Here is a 16,200-nt window from a genome sequence, read left to right as displayed (position 1 = left end):
TTTCTGCAATTGTATTGTATTGTGAGAGTAATCACACAAAATATATGGTTTTGATTTTGAAAATCAAAAAATTAAAAGCCCTCTTTTTTTCCTTGTTTCCTTTTTGGGTTTTTGATATGATAATGATATAGACACTGGTAACAGTAGTCAGTATCAAATATTTATTTGTTTGAATGTTTTTCTTTTTGCCTTAAAATATGTGCGGTCGTTTGGTCGCATACTTATAAAATAATAATAATGTGAATTCAAGAAATTGATCCTTTTCTATGTGTTAACTTTTATCTTTTATCTATATAGAAAAACAATATTTTAGTTAAATACTTAAATCATAATATTTTTTTAAAAAATTATAGTTATATTATGACATACATGTCTATAATATTTTCTTTCGTGTCGGTGTGGAAAAAACGCATCTTTAATTAATCATAAGATGTTGATCATCTTTGTTTCACAAGTATTGATGTAATTTATTGGCAAAACCTGACGCGCTAGGAAAGACTATACAATCGTTGAATTAGTCAATACAAAAATGTATGCGTCTATTACATCAAGATCTTTCCCAAATAAAGTCTCCAAACTATTGGAATTCTCAACTATCTCAACATAAGGAAATTGCAAACATTTTATAACTTATGCATTCTATAGCTTCTGTTAAACACCTGAACCAATAGGTGATTAGGTTAATGCACGTGTTTGATAGACCATTAAAGATATAAACAAACTTATTTGGTAAAGTTAAGCAAAATAACTTATGCATTTAGTAAATATATTACATACAAACAAAGTAACATGAAGATAATGTTTATTGTCGATGTCTACTTCAGTTACATTACTAGTTAACCTTGATCACATAAAAAAGATTGATTCCTTGTATCTTATTATACGTTTGCTTTGAATCCGGGCGATGGCCCGTACCTTCTCCGAGTTTGCTTTGAATACCTTCCCGGCGACAATTACTCCCAGAAACTTTCCTTCTTCCATGCCAAAAGAGCATTTCGAAGGGTTAAGTTTCATGTTCATTTTCCTGAGTGTGGAGAAAACGTCTTCGATGTCCCGAAGCATTTGATCTTCCTTCACACTCTTGATGACCAGATCATCCATGTACACCTCCATCAAACGATGATACGTGGCTCCCGCGTTTTTTAGACCGAATGGCATCATCTTGTAGCAGAATGTGCCCTGGTATGTTCGGAAAGCGATTTTATCTTCATCGCGGGCCGCCATACGTATCTGGTGGTAACCCTTGTAAGCATCTAGAAAACACTTGAGTTTGAAGGGTGCCACTACGTCTACTTTAAGGTCAATCTCTGGAAGCGGGTAACAATCTTTGAGGCAGGCCTTGTTTAGGTCCTTAAAGTCGATGCACATCCGCCATGAACCGTTGCTTTTAGGGACCATCACCGGGTTCACGATCCAAGTTTGGTACTGAATCTCGCGAATAATTCCTGCGTGCAACAGATCCTACACTTGCTCGTTCATGGCTTTTGTTTGTTCGGGATCCATCTTCCTCTTTTTCTGAACAATCGGTGTATACGCCGGGTTGACCCATAGCCGATATTCTGAAATATCTCGTGGGACGCCTGTCATATCTGAAGGCTTCCAGGCAAAGATATCTGTGTTTTTGATCAGCAACTGTTTTAGAAAGACGCGCACTGTTTCTGAGATATTTGCCCCGATTGTGACGGTTTGTTCCAGGTATTCCGGATTGACAACACATTTTTCAGGCTCTGTCCGCAGTGCCTTCTTGGGTACCTTCGCAGGCTTCGATCCTTCTGTTGCGTAGCAATGTTTGTTGACTCGGATGATTGCTACCCCTGTTCGTGTGGGAACACCCACTGCACCGTGTGCTGTGGAGGGGTTGGCGTTGAAGTCTCCAATTGCTTCCCGTCCTAAGATTATGTCGTGTTTGGATCTCGCGGGTAGGACGAGGAACTCAACATCCTCGGTCCTTGTGTGGATTCCGTCACTCAGCGTGACTGGGAATGTTATGACCCCCTTGGGGTTCATAACCTCGTATCTAAACTCGGAGACTAGGGCGTGCACGGGCTTCAACTTGGCCTTATCTTCCCCATCTAACTGTTCGAAACACTGTTCGTACATTATGTCGGACGTACTCCCAGTATCGAAGAAGACATATTGAAACCGATAGTGATCGAACAAGGCTGTGATGATTATAGGTTGTTTCATGCATGGGCCTCCTTTTACTCTTGGAAAAACTACGGGCTCACTTTTCCACTCATCTTCGTTTGCCTCCATCCGCTTAAACTTCCGAGCGGGTCCCCCTTGGATCATGTGTACATTAAAATCCTTAATCTACTTTCGCGGGGGGGCCCTTGTCTGCGGGAGTTACGTTCTTCCGTGGACCTTGTTGCACGTTTTTGAGCAGATGGTCCAGTTTTCCAGATTTGATGGTGGACTTCGATCTCATTTTTCAAGCTTATGCACTCGTTTGTGTCATGTCCGATATCTTCATGGAAAATGCAATGCTTGTTCGGATTCAGGTTCACCCGCTTGATCAACGGTTGGGGCTTCCTGAATTCGATGTTTTCTGTTGTTAAGATTTCGAACGGGGTCTTTTTCAAAGGGGTCTAATGTTGCCGGTCGGACTTGCCCCTAGTTCTATCGTTTTGTTTTTGCCCGATCAGTGACCTGGCATCAAACTGCTTGGATAAGCTTTCCGGGGGCTTAATCCTTGACCATATTGAACCCTTCTCTTTCGACTGAGCTTTCCGTGGCTCGGTTCTTGTTTGCTGTTTAGGCGCCTCTCGCCCTAACAATTTTTCTGTTGCTGCAAAGACCCTGGCCGCGTACATGACCGTCCCAAGTCTGTGGCATGCCATCCCGGCCTTTCAAACATCTGACCATTTCTGGGCTCTTTGCGTTTACTCGGAACGCTCCTCTTAACATGTCCTCACTGATTCCACCAATGTTTAAGCTTTCATTGTTGAATCTGGTAATAAAGCTTTCCAGTGATTCATTGTCTCGGCGGACAACACTCAGGATCTCTGACGGGTCCCGAGTGTGTTTACGCTGTTGACTGAAATGCTGTGAAAACTTTGCTACTAGGTCGTCCCAGCTCTTGATTTAACCGTCCGGTAACTTCTCAAACCACTCTCTGGCTGCTCCTATTAGTGTCAATGCGAACATGTGACACCAATAGGGCAACGTCCATCCGCTCACTCCGCCAACTGCTGTGAAGTTCAGCAGATGATTACTCGGATCAGTCATCCCATTGTATTTTCCCAAATTACTCGGGATCTTGATATTAGTTGGGAAAGGAGCGGTTGCTATTCGCGAGATGAACTTCGACTTTTCCGCCAACGCAGTGGGACGGTATGGCTTGGTGAAGTCTTCTTCCGCATCACTGAAGTATTCAGCATGTTTGACTAACGGCTTGGGATGGCTGGAGGTTTCCCTACCATAGTCCCAGCTACCATCACTCGCGTAATCTTCCTCTTGAAACGTTTCTTTCTGTCGAGTATCCCGTGGAGTTCTATGGGACAGGGTACGCTGAGTGTGATAACTTCTTTCGCGGCTCTTTGCAAGTGACCGACCAGCTGATCGAGAGTTGTCTTCCAATTCTAGATCTTGCGTGCGTCGGAGTACTGGTGGCAGAGACGGAGATGGCGAGTCGTACGTCAACGTTCTGGCTTGGACTTGATCTCGCCGCACTCTTCGCTCATACTCCTCTTTTAGTCGATGTTTCTCTTCTTGGTACCACTCTTTTGGGGTGAGAATGCTTTTACCAGATCTGGTCTGTAAGTTCTCGTTTCATCCCCTTCGTATCAGGGAAATTCTCCGGCTTCGTCTTCCAGAGCCGGAGTTTGAGTGGTCCGATGGATCTCAGTGACTTTGTGCCTTGGGAACTTTCCGGCCTGGTCTTCCCGGACCGGGGTTTTGGTGTTCCTGCGGGGTGCAAAGTCTTCAAACCTTGGAACTTCTCCGGTCCTGTTTTCGAAGACGGGAGTTCTGGTGCCCCGGCGAGGTTCCTCCGACACCTGTCCTACATGGACTGATTTGTCCAGAATTTCAGTATGACGGGGTCTTGCTGGAGCAGCAGATGGCTGTTGGTTCTGACTCATCTTCAGATCACAGTGAATCGAAAAAACCGCAAAAAACCGTGTATCTAGCTAAAACCGGATGGCGCCAATGAAGAAACACCAGACCGAACTGGATAGTCTGATCGGGTATTTCCCCAGATGTGGGTATACTGAAGTGCTATGAGAACAGATCCCAGCTAATACCTGCAAAACAGAACACCGTTGAGTCTCGTTACGGGAAGGACAGAGTGAGGGGTCTTTCCGTAACCACCCTCCGGCGTGAGAATCAGTACTATATCTTAATCGAAAATAATACGAGTACCGGTATATTGCGTAAGGCGTGAGAGTGTGAATGAATACCTCGAAGAGATGATCTTCGTATTTATAACTGAAGGTGGAGGGAAGGTGATTGGTGGAGTTGTCACCATCAGGTTATTCCTTCTCTGCCTGAATGGACACGTGTCGGGCCTTTATTTGATGTGACAGCCTGGACCCGTTTATGGTGTAGCCATTATCTGTGCACGTCGTGGGATGGCCATTACGTGTACAGGTGTCTTCTTTCCATTGGCCGATGTTGCTATCAGGAGGTTTTGAGGGAATATTCTAGAAGTAGTTTGTTACAACTGCTCTTCCATATCACGTGGGGATCATATGTATGATGAGTCCCTTGAGTTATTTGTGGATTCCTCCCGCGGATGCTCGCGTGACCGTCCGCGGGTTATGAGGGAGTTCCACGAAGTGTCTTGGATTGTGGATGGCTTTACCAATCCACTTGTTCCTTGCGCGGATGTCTTTTGGCGATCCGCGGGTTGGTTGATGGATCCGTAGGTGGCGGATGTCTTTGACGATCTGCGGGTCGGATAAAGGATCCGTGGGTTGCTTTGCTACCCTCCCTCTATAGTAGTCAAGAACTATTCAAGAACTTTATAAGTGAGAGGAGAAAAAGGTTAGATGAGATATTCATAACAAACTATCGTATACATGAAAACTTTTAGTTGGCATAATCGTCTCACTCGACTCAATTCAAGAAGGTATGAACCAGATAACCAGTATACAAATAGAATTTAAGTGTGACATAAAATTACACTATCCTATAACATACTATTTTAAAATCATTGTTAAGTTCATCTGTATTATGTCACATGTACACACATACTTGCAATTAAATTAAACATCCACAATAATCTAATGCAGTTTTTTATTCAGAAGAATAAAGATTGTAGTTTAAAAGTGGCCTTGTCAGTATTCCCCGCCTTGACACAATGAGAACATTGGAATTGTCCATGCATTAATAAATAAAAAACCATATGACCATGTTTTCTAAGGCAGTACGTTATGTCAAACATTCACACTACTGATGTACAAAAAGTATTAGTTAATAATCCTAATATTATTAAGTTAATTATATTACTAGACATATTCAATAGCCATTAATGAGATAAACAATATATATTAAATATAAAAAAAGTACTTACACATATATATTTTTTAAAATCAAGTAATTAGTTGTTGAGCCGTTTTAAGTCTTTGGATTCGAGAAGTGGCCAATATATGCCTAACATATGATGTTTAACCCAAAACAACTTGTTCATATGTCAACACGGTCAGTTGGTTGCATAATTAATAAACAAATAAAACATACTTGGTAAAATATAATTCATAGCAGGGTCAGGTTGGTTGCATAACGAATAAACAAACAAAGCATACTCGGTGTAATATAATTCATAGCAAACCTATTTACAGGTGGATGGGGGCAGGAACACGACAAAAATCCAAACAACAGCCAACAAGTCACCCACTTCATTTGAACTTGCCAAAACTTGTAAATACCGGCCCAACTCTGCCCATGAACCCGCCCCCATGCGTCGTCTTCATACAAGCACTCTCTCTCTCTCATCTTCTTTCAACGGGTATAGCACACACACAGCGGCATTTTTGATGGGGTACCCACAAATCTGGCAATGGTGCAGCCACTCAGGTTACCCTTCCCATGAACGCCCCCATCCCTCCTTACAAAGCGTGAATAATAACATTATTTGTAACAAACTATTTGTAGAGTATATATGAATAATATGAGATAAGGGCAGAATTTGCTCTATTTAGGGGATGTAGACGATTACTTTGGCATTAAAAAAAACGAAAAAATGAAAACTCAGCACAAAAAATTTCAAGTTCAAATAATAAAATCAAAATCAAACTGAAAACCAAAACGGAACGTTAAAAAAATAAGAAAATAAAAAAAAACCCTTAATTTTTGGTTCTATTTGAGCCAATAAACAATCAAAATCGATCCATAATTTCTTAGTTTGATTACTTAAGTAAACCAATTAAAGTAACCTAATTATCATTAGATTTTTGTGTAACTAATTTAGCTGATAGGTATTAGTCAAACTAGTGTTAAAACATAAAATTATTACAAGTTGAAAGTGTTGACGAAACGGATCTCACTGTCTTATATATTCATCATACCCTAAATCATTAAATTATGAAGGGTTTTATGTCTTTTAGTCTCGTAATGAATAATATTACACATGTGACAAGTTAAATGTTGAATGGGAGGACGCAATAAGTAAAAATAAGGGTGAAGTACGTGTAAGTTTAACACAACCTTAAATTAATCAATCAAATATGAATCGAGTCAATTCTATAAAACCTTATGGTCCGGCATGACACACTCATATGTAAATGTGAAAATAACAACAATTTTCTCTGTCATGTAATAATAATGATTGTGTGATAGATATTTGCCACAGCCTCGTAATCATATTTCCAATCGTTTTCGATCCACATCTCTCAATATTTAGTTCACTCATAAACGTCAGTGTCACACCTTTTTTACAGGGCATATATATAAGAAAGATAAGTAGAAGGCTCAATATTTTACAAAAAAAATAAAGTCATCTTAGAAATCTGTTTCCATAACTTTATAAATATATTCATGGTTGAATTTGATATTTATTTTCTAATTTAAAACGTAGAAAGAACATGTGACATTTATAGGCATTTAGTTTGCGTAGTAAGTAGTAGGTGATACTGATAGGTATCTGAAGAAACACTAACCGGACCCCGGGCAGATTACTGGTAACCTGGGGGTTAGATAGATGTTTCCCACGTGGGGTTAGACCCAGAGAAGATGGTTCTTCTGATAACCTGCAAAACAGACACCGTGAGCTTGTCACTGAGAAGGGGGGGGGGGGGTTCCTCCTTGTGACCACCCTCCTGCGTGAGAATCAGACTAGATTGCTCTTTAAATATAAGTGTATATTAAGAGATTGCTAGAGCAGATATCAGGTATCATATGATGATACAAGATAAGATGAGATGGTCATACCATTTGTGGTATTTATAGCCGAAGGTAGGTTTCCAAGGAGGTGTGGCCGGCTGCAACAGTATTCCTGTTCCACCAACAGTATTCCTGTTCCACCAACAGTGGCCACCAAATGGTATGACCATCTCATCTTATCTTGTATCATCATATTATACCTGATATCTGCTCTAGCAATCTCTTAATATACACTTATATTTAAAGAGCAATCTAGTCTGATTCTCACGCCGGAGGGTGGTCACAAGGAGGAACCCCCCCTTCTCAGTGACAAGCTCACGGTGTCTGTTTTGCAGGTTATCAGAAGAACCATCTTCTCTGGGTCTAACCCCTCGTGGGAAACATCTATCTAACCCCCAGGTTACCAGTAATCTGCCCGGGGTCCGGTTAGTGTTTCTTCAGTATCCTGGGGGACATGTAGATGTTAATCATGTTAGCCCCACGGAATCTGGTTTTGCGCAATCATCGGCTTCACATTCCACACATTTTTTTGGTAGCGTTGTGAAGTTCAAAGTTTGAAATGATATATCCTTTACATTTAATATACTAGGATAGAGCTCGTGTGATACACGGGTAATTAAAAAGTAAAATAAAAAAGTTAAATTTAATAAAAATATAAACAATTTTCTAAACATATATATATTAGTAAAATAATTAGTATTTGCTTTTTAAAAGTAATAAAATGGAAGGTTATGAATCTATACCAATTAAGAAAAAGAGAATACTAACATCAATTCATCCTAGTTAAGTTGGTAAGTCATAAACATTTAAAAGCAAAATGGTGAGTTCAATTCCCACCAACAACATAGTTTTCTTTTTATCATTCATGAAGAAAAAATTGTAAAAATAGAAAATTCTACACTTGGAGCCTATGTGGAGGGTCTAATTGAATGACATGTGAAAAAATTCTGTTGCTTTAATATAATAATATATAGGTAGATGTTTCTTCATGTTTTATGAATATACATAGCGGGTCATGTTCGATATAGAATCAGTTTCTAGTTTCTAGCAGGGGTGACTCGTAGGACAGTAAAAACAAGTTAGGGCTTTAGGCTCACACTTAGTTTGGCCCCTAAGTCTAGAAAAAAACATTATATATTAATATATTATAATTATAATGGGTAAAATAAACTCAAAGTGATGTATTGGTGTGGTGGTAGGCCTGGTTGTTAATGAAGTATATGTTATGAGTTCAAAACTTGTAATAATCAAATTCTTTTTTCTTAACAATTGTCATGAAAATGCCACAAAATCTTGTTTCGATTTAGGCCTCCGCATTCATTAAGCCGGCTCTGGTTTCCTGTAGAGTTTCTAGTAGAGCAATGAGAGAATGATACATAAATATATAGGTAGTGGATGAAAGATAATCCCATAATGAAAAAGGAAAATAATAATTAAATAATTTTTCTTCAATATCTGGTCGTATGGTTTTAATATGATAATTTAATAAAATTCAAAGTTAAGTGTTTTTTTCTGTCCATATAGTTTGGTCAATTTTGTCATTTCAACCCAAAATCTCATTTTCGTTATTTTGACATCTTATTTTGACATCGTGGTTTCCAATTTATTGCCACTTATTTAAGATAACTAATGCGTTAATTGGTCTGTTAATTTTTTTATTAATAAATAATCAAAATACCCTTGTAATTAAACAACATAAAATGTAAACTATGATCTCTCTCTCTTATATGATTCCTAAGATTTTCAAGCAAATGATCCAGCAGAAATAACGGATTATTACAATTTCAAGATATACAACATTAGTCGTGATAGTTTCAAATTTTTGGCTTATTGGTTTAAGTTCTATGTCCAAAAGCAAACGACCTAATGATCTTAAAGAAAAAATAAAGCATATTTTAATTACACCACCAAAGCAAAAACAGTGGATAGTTTCAATTTCATGATTTCAGCAAATAGGAAATCCACAAACGGGTTTTGATTAAAACTTTAACGTTTAATTTTATACTTTTCGACTTAAATAACACGAAAATAAAGTAACAGAAATGATAAAAGAATTTGATTTCCAAAATATAAATATAAAAGGTAGTGAAAATGTGAAAATGCAAGTATTGATAAGAATGCTAGTAGGATTAGAAAGGAAACATATATTTTAGGTATATTTGTAAAAATCTTATATGAAAAACTGAGCACGTTTGTGAAAGCATTTAACACCTTGCACCGATGACGGTCTTAGCACCTACCGATCTCACAACCGTTAGATCATACACGTGGACTTGCCCTGTAACCGGTTGGACAAATAGCCCGAGGGATTTACTGCCTACAAGCTACATAAAATTGTCTGTCCAAATGGTTTGATAGGTTTGGTTTCTTTAGTACACCTACAGCTCAAACTCTCTCAGTGGATGTTTGGGATTGCTTATTTTATCTCCTTATGACTTATAAGTTATAAGGTGTTTGGGAGAGTTAAAGGTTGTGAGTGAATAAGTCATAAGTTACAACTTGATAGCTTATAACTTATGACTTACATAAGTTATAAGGAGGTTAAATAAAGAATCCCATTATCCCAAGCACCCCATAACTCCATAAGCAGCCAGTCAGCTGAGCCCTTTAGTCTATATTAGGCTCATTAGGCCTCCTCTATAATAAACAGGCTCATTAACACTTCATTTATACAGATTTGGCCCACGGCCCAAACATTATACCCAGTTTCCTAAATTAGAGCCTGTTTGTGTAGACAGTTTGCTTCATAGAGCAAGCCTGCAACAATATCAATGCAACAGAATGGACTTCAGTTAATGGAAAATTTTGAAAGATTAAACTAAATAAATGAATTATAATATAGCTAAAGTGACTAGATATTTAAATCCTTATGCTTGATGGGAATCATTTTATTTGGTTTTAATTTTGTCTTTACTATTTTATGGGTTAAAATTTACCTTATAGTACTAGATTAGCGAAAACTTTTAATTTTAATTTTCTTTGTTTAAGATTTACTTATATTGCTAGTTTATACAGGTGAATGAGATGTATTGCAATATAATTACTTATTACAAAAACTAGTTTAAGTAAAGACTCGCAAACTGCACATACACTTGTATACTTGTTTTTAATGTGATACATGTGTTGGTTATATATGCTAGTTTGCACTTTTTGTAACTTACATCATGCTTGTCAATCACATGTTCAAACATATTACGCGATTTTCACTATATCATGGATAGATATATTTAATTTATATGAAGTTTCTATTACAAATAAAAACATCACATTTAGATTTGTACACCAGCGTGCCTGTCACATCTTACATGTTATATGATATGGCAAGAAATAGTTGCACAGGTCCCTTCTATTATATGTCAGTCTATCATATCATATGGTCATATAATTTGACAAACATCACCTCATACGACCTATATAAACTTTTTTTCATGTAATTTAAACAATTTTCGCATTGAACCCACAAATGCTTCTCTCTCTATAGCTAAACCAAATAGAGGATGATATGCGGCGTGATGGACTCACACCTGAACAAGGTGCATCCAACATTGTATTCAGCATCTATGGTGCGTGAGTAGTGTCATTTAACTTTATTTAGCCAAAACCTAATATACATTACGAATTGATTTTAGTTTCCCTAAAAAATAGTTTTTTTATATTTATTTATGTAAAATTATAGTTATTTATGTGAAAAATATATTTTGTTTGAAGAAAATGCAAAATGAAAAGTCTTCGAAAAATATAAAAAAAGTGCAAGAAAGGAAAGAGAAGGTTCACCAATTCCAATTGTTTCTTTCTTTCTGTGATTCGGTCTCTCTCGATACCAGGTTTCTTTCTTGATTTCTCTTATTATTATTATTATTATTATTATTATTATTATTATTATTATACTTGTGATTCTTTAGTCGATCTGTTGTGTTGTTCAACTTTAATTTCTTAGGTTTAAAAAAGATAAAAATGGTGAGAGGATTATTGAACAAGCTCGCAAGTAAATCCATCAAGGTTGCCGGAAACTGGCAGCAGCAGCAACTCCGCCGTCTCAACATCCATGAGTATCAGGTTCTAATCCAACCCTACAGCATACAACTTGAATGATTTTGCTGAATCTTGACTTTTATTTTGTAGTGTTTTTGGTTAAATTGCAGCATATTCATTGTTTTGTTGTGTATGGTTACTTGATGCTCAAGCAACCCTTTCTCAGTATGCAACATAAACTGAAATGCTGTAACTTGATGATCAATGACTGATTTTAACATTGCCATCTCATTCTTTTCTTTGATGTTTGGGACTCATCTGTAGAAAAAAAAAATGTTATTTTATCCCGAATACTATGACGCCCAAAGAAATCATGTTTTCTTGATCTTGATAGATTGCATCAGCTTGAAAGATCCCTCCTTTATGCTCTTTTATCATGTGTTAAGACACATTGACTACATAATATTTGTCTCTTTTTCATATGATGGATAAATTCTTATGTGATATTTTATATATATTCTGTGATATATTTCTTTATCGTTTACTCATGAAGTTGTGAAATCAGGGAGCTGAATTGACGAGCAAATACGGAATTAATGTTCCGAAAGGTGTTGCTGTTTCTTCTGTTGAGGAAGTAAGAAAAGCCATACAGACCACATTTCCCAATGAAAAGGAGGTAATATTTGTCTATTTTACCTTTTGTCTGGTAGCACTAGAGGTGGCAAATGGGTTGGGTCGAACGAGTCATGGGTCAAATTGGGTTTGGGTTGAAATGGGTTTGGGTCAGAACGGGTCAACTAAAAATAGGTTGTTTTGGTTTGGGTCATAATAGGTTAGGGTCGGAACGAGTTAGAACGGGTTTTTTTTTAATGAGAATAGCGGCAGAAACATTTTAGTATTTTTAGATTTTTTTTATTTATATTTTGAGTTATGATTTTTTTTATTATTTTTTTTGAATTTTTTTCTAAGGGGTTTCCTATTAAGAAGATTAATGGAAAAGTATAGGGAGAAGAAGCGTGATCTACATATGGTGTTTATTGAACTAGAAAAGGCCTACGACAGTGTGCCACGACAGGTGCTCTGGGAGTGCTTGGAGGGTAGAAGAGTGCCCAGGAAATACACAGAGATAATTATGGATATGTATACCAGGAGTGAAACAAGTGTCCGTGCGCCAGTGGGGGATACTGATTTCTTTCCTGTAGAGGTAGGTCTTCACCAGGGGTCAGCGTTGAGCCCGTTTCTTTTTGCAGTAGTCTTGGATGAGTTGTCAAAGTCGATTCAGGGGACTCTCCCGTGGTGCATGATGTTCGCAGACGATATTGTGTTACTTGCTGAGAAAAAACAAGATCTAAACATGAGGCTTGAGGAGTGGCGAACAACCTTAGAGACAAAAGGTTTAAAGATTAGCCGATCTAAGACGGAGTACCTCCACTGTGATTTTGGTGGGATAAACGACAATGAAGACGCACAGATCACAATTGAAGGGCAGGTGGTCCCGCAGGTAACGAAGTTCAAGTATTTAGGATCATTTGTACAGAGCGATGGGGAATTAGACAGTGATGTGACCCACCGAGTTCAGGTAGGATGGTGTAGATGGAAAGCAGCCACAGGTATATTGTGCGACAAGAGTTTCCCGACTAAACTAAAGGGAAAATTCTATAGGGTGGCAGTTAGACCTGCAATGCTATATGGAACAGATTGTTGGGCCATCAAGAAGGCACAAGTGCGGAAGATGGAGGTAGCAGAAATGAGAATGCTACGTTGGATGTGTGGGCACACAAGGCTAGACCGAATAAGAAACGTTGTGTTTCGCGAGAGATTAGGGGTGGCGAACATAGCAGACAAGATAAGAGAGGGGAGATTGAGATGGTTTGGACATGTAAAGAGAAGACAGACGACGAATCCTGTTAGATCCGTAGAAAACATTACTATAGAGGGGAGGAGGGGTATAGGACGACCGAAATTGACTTGGGATGAGAGGATTAGGCATGATTTGATAGACCTAAACCTCTCCGAGGACATGGTTGAGGATAGGAATTCGTGGAGAAGTAGAATTAAAGTTAAGGATTTTTAGAGAGAATTGAATACCTTAGGGCTTAGACTTAACTTATTTAGGTCACATACCATAATGGTATTTCCCTTACATATATTATTATTATTATTATTAGCTTTTATATAGCTGTTAAACTGTGATCTTATTATTAATATTATTATAAATAGTAGTAGTTTTTATATAACTGTTAAACTTTGATTTCCTTTATTTTGCTTCATACACATGTACTTAGAGCCGAGGGTCTCTTTGGAAGCCACCTCTTTATTCCTTTGGATAGAGGTACGGTGTGCCTACATCCCACCCTCCCCAGACCCTACTTATAGCTTTGCTGTCGGTGGGATTTTACTGGGCATGATTGATTGATTGATTCCTATTAAGAACAAAAACCCCTCAAAAAAATATTCAAAAATAATAATAAAAAAATCATGACTCAAATTATAAATCAAAAACAAAAAAAGTAAAAAAACTAAAATGTTTCCTCCGTTGTCCTCGTTCCATTAAAAAAAAAAACTAAGAAATCAAACCGAAACCGAAAAGTTGACGGAAATGAAACAAAAAGCCAAAACCGAACCAAATCAATCGAAATCAAAAAATCGATAAAAACGAAACTAAAAAACTGAAACCGAACAAAAACGAAACTAAAAAAATGGACACAAACGAAACAAAAAAAAACCAAAAACGAGTCCGGAATCGACCAAAAAGAAACCAAAACCCAACCCGTCCCGTGTGAAAACTCGTGTTGGCTTGAAACCTGAACCGAACCCGTTCCAATCTCAAACTCGTTTCGTGCCGAAACCTATCTCGTGCAGAAACCCGTTCCGATCCAAAACCTGCCACATTTCCTTAGGACACTAACCCACATCGACCCATTTATTTGAATATGGTGACCCAATTTGACCCAAAAATTACAAGATGAAATTTCAAATGACCCATTTTGACCCATTTAGTTAAAATCCTTGACCCAAATCAACCCATTTAATTTTTAAAACAACCCATATTGACCCATTTGAAATGGTTTGGGTCAAGATTGCCACCCCTAGGTAGCACACATGTTTGTGGGTTCATATCTGTTTTGTTTTTGATTCAGTTGGTGGTTAAGAGCCAAATCCTTGCTGGTGGACGAGGGCTAGGGAAGTTCACAAGTGGTCTTCAAGGTGGTGTTCACATTGTCACAATTGATAAAGTAGAAGAGATTGCTGGTATGATATCATTTTCTTCTCATCTTCACTAATTTGACTAGTGAAAGAGGAAAAGTTGTTTCTTTTATATCACCGATGGATGAATTACTAATCCTTTTGCCTTTTAATTCGTTGTTCGTGTAGGAAAGATGCTTGGGCAGACTCTTGTCACTAAACAAACAGGCCCCCAAGGCAAAGTCGTCAGCAAGGTTTGACATTTTTATATTCTTATTCATCGTAATAACATTCTTGTTAGTTATGAACACATAGGAAATACATATAGTTGTGTTGTTGCAGAATCTCTCTTACAAAATTGTGCTTTGTCATAGTTTAGCACTTTAGCATTTTAAGTAAGTTTTTTGTAGAAATTGTCATGCTAAATCTATTTGGCTGAGTCTTTGGTATTTCGTTCTTGTGGTGACACTTTTCACTCTTTGAGAAGTAGGCATATGCGTTGAGTTTTATAGTATTGACTTCATATAAAACTTTAATATGGAATTTCTGTAAAAAGACATATGAGAGTTATGCCAAGTGCTAGATGATCAATAACATGATGAAATTTTGAAAAATATGTTTGTATTTTAAATCTGTTTATGAGCTATCAATATGTTCTGTAAACCTATTATTAGGTCAATTTCCTTCGTCTAAACCAACTACTAAGGAGTGAAACTGCAGTTTTTGCCATGATTGTCTTAGTAGTATCATTTGGTTTGCTATGCTCTAGTAAAACAGTTATAATGGTCTTTGTCCCAGTATAATCGAGCAATCGACCACTATAAAAAATGGATGGTTATAACTTACAATTTCATAACCTTCCCTATTTTACTCTCTTTTAAAACTTGCAAACTTTTCAGATCCAGCATCTTAGACACTAACGTGCACACTGTATTCAATGCAGGTTTACTTGTGTGAAAAGGTGTCACTTGTGAATGAAATGTACTTTGCAATCACTCTTGATCGTACAACTGCTGGTCCAGTAAGCTTCTTCTTCTTCTTCTTCTTACTTATCCTATCATTATACACATACCCTGACGCACAATTTGTTGCTTATTTGTTCAGCTTATCATTGCCTGCCGAGAGGGAGGAACCAGCATTGAAGACCTTGCTGAGAAATTCCCTGACATGATCATTAAAGTACACTTTCTTTCGAGTTTTGACACGGTTTTTCCTTCTGGTGTTTCTTGTAAATTGTAATTGTTTGATGACCCTTGTCAGCTTATGTTTGAATAATTTGACTTTTGATAGGTGCCAATAGATGTTTTTAAAGGAATTACCGATGAAGACGCGGCCAAAGTTGTAGACGGTCTTGCTCCAAAGGTAGCCGACAGAGACGCTTCAATAGAACAAGTCAAGAAGCTGTATAACCTTTTCCGTGAATGTGATTGCACACAGTTGGAGGTGACAATTAATGACCTACCTCTACACAGAAATTTTGATATAATAATTTGGTATTAAGTTTAAACCTCCTATTGCTTCAGATCAATCCAATTGCAGAGACTTCTGATAACAAGTTGGTAGCTGCTGATGCTAAGCTAAACTTTGATGATAATGCTGCTTTCTGTCAAAAAGAGATATTTGCTCTTGTGATCCAACACAAGAAGATCCTCGTGAGGTTGCAGCGGCAAAAGCGGATTTAAATTACATTGGTTTGGATGGAGAAATTGGATGTATGGT

At 37.6% G+C, this 16,200-nt stretch overlaps 1 pseudogene across 1 annotated transcript; it reads left to right on the top strand.

Annotated features, from left to right (window-relative positions):
- Positions 1 to 11,270: 11,270 nt before the first annotated feature.
- LOC143611921 (succinate--CoA ligase [ADP-forming] subunit beta, mitochondrial-like) lies at positions 11,271 to 16,193 on the top strand (annotated as a pseudogene). Its single transcript, XR_013149865.1, has 8 exons — positions 11,271 to 11,379; positions 11,861 to 11,971; positions 14,436 to 14,547; positions 14,671 to 14,735; positions 15,425 to 15,502; positions 15,586 to 15,660; positions 15,772 to 15,924; positions 16,005 to 16,193. The product of XR_013149865.1 is annotated as a succinate--CoA ligase [ADP-forming] subunit beta, mitochondrial-like (transcript).
- Positions 16,194 to 16,200: the final 7 nt, after the last annotated feature.

Source organism: Bidens hawaiensis, unplaced genomic scaffold (assembly GCF_021521415.1).
Source record: "Bidens hawaiensis isolate Kalapana, Puna unplaced genomic scaffold, B.hawaiensis_p1.1 tig00032538_1, whole genome shotgun sequence".
NCBI lineage: Eukaryota > Viridiplantae > Streptophyta > Magnoliopsida > Asterales > Asteraceae > Bidens > Bidens hawaiensis.
Note: the sequence above shows the minus strand (reverse complement) of the source record. Positions and strands in the feature narration are given on the sequence as shown.